The 1,121-nt window shown below is 52.0% G+C and overlaps 1 pseudogene; it reads right to left on the bottom strand.

Moving 5' to 3' along the window:
- Window positions 1–297: 297 nt before the first annotated feature.
- LOC121171362 lies at window positions 298–640 on the bottom strand (annotated as a pseudogene).
- Window positions 641–1,121: the final 481 nt, after the last annotated feature.

The raw sequence follows: 1,121 nt of genomic DNA, 5'->3' as shown, positions 1-1,121 counted from the left end.
GTGAGTGCAGGGTCCCAAGGCTTTGGGCCGTCCTCTACTGCCCTCTTTCCCAGGCCACAAGCAGGAGCTGGATGGGGAAGTGGAGTTGCCAGGATTAGAACCGGCGTCCATAAGGGATCCTGGCACCTTCAAGGTGAGAACTTTAGCTGCTAGGCTACTGCGCCAGGCCCTCATCCAAATAGTATTCCTTGTGTACACACATGACTTTTTTTTTTTTTTTTTTTTTTGCTGCTCAGGTCAACCAAAGGAAACTTCATTGGGGCTGCGGGGTGCGGGAGCCCCCTGGGAGGTGGTGCCTTATTTGGCTTTCTTGGGGCGCAGGTTGGTGGTGTGGCCGTATTTCTTGCGGCGGCGGCAGATCATCTTGTCACAGTAGTACTTCTGGAGCAGCTGGTGCAGGGACGGCTCGATGATGCTGCCCCGCAGGTGGAGCACAGGTGCAGCGTGGACTCTTTCTGGATGTTGAGTGCGGTCATCCTCCAGCTGCTTGCTGGCAAAGATCAGACGCTGCTGGTCCAGGGGGATGCCCTCTTTGTCCTGGATCTTCGCCTTGAAAAACGTTTTTGAAGGTGTCGCTGGGCTCCACCTCAAGCGTAATGGTCTTGCCTGTCAGGGTCTTCACGAAGATCTGCATTGTGGCATCTGAGGGACCGCTCGGTCGCACGGCTGGCATACATGACGCTTTGATCACTCAGTAAGCATCTGCTTTGTATCAATGGTCTTCAAAAAGTCAGTGGAAAGCTGCATGATGAAAAACTACAAACAGAGCCTGGCAGGATGGCTTAAGTGCCTAATCTTCCCCCTTGTAAACACTGGGATACAATATGGACACCGGTTTGTGTTCCAGCAGCTCCACTTCCCATCCAGCTCCCTGCTTGTAGCCTGGGAAAGCAGTCAAGGATGGCCCAAGGCCGTGGGACCCTGCACCCATGTGGGAGACCCGGAGGAAGCTCCTGGCTCCTGGCTTTGGATCGGCTCAGCTCTGCCCTTTGCGGCCACTTGGGAAGTGAACCAGTGGATGGACGATCTTCCTCTCTGTCTCTCCTCCTCTCTGTATATCTGACTTTGTAATAAAAATATATAAATCTTTTTAAAATTTAAAAAATAAATGTTTTTTTAAA

The sequence above is a fragment of the Ochotona curzoniae genome, unplaced genomic scaffold (genome assembly GCF_017591425.1).
Source record: "Ochotona curzoniae isolate NIBS_2020 unplaced genomic scaffold, NIBS_Ocur_1.0 contig_1274, whole genome shotgun sequence".
NCBI classification, from domain to species: Eukaryota; Metazoa; Chordata; class Mammalia; order Lagomorpha; family Ochotonidae; genus Ochotona; species Ochotona curzoniae.
This window is presented reverse-complemented; position numbering and strand designations above follow the sequence as displayed.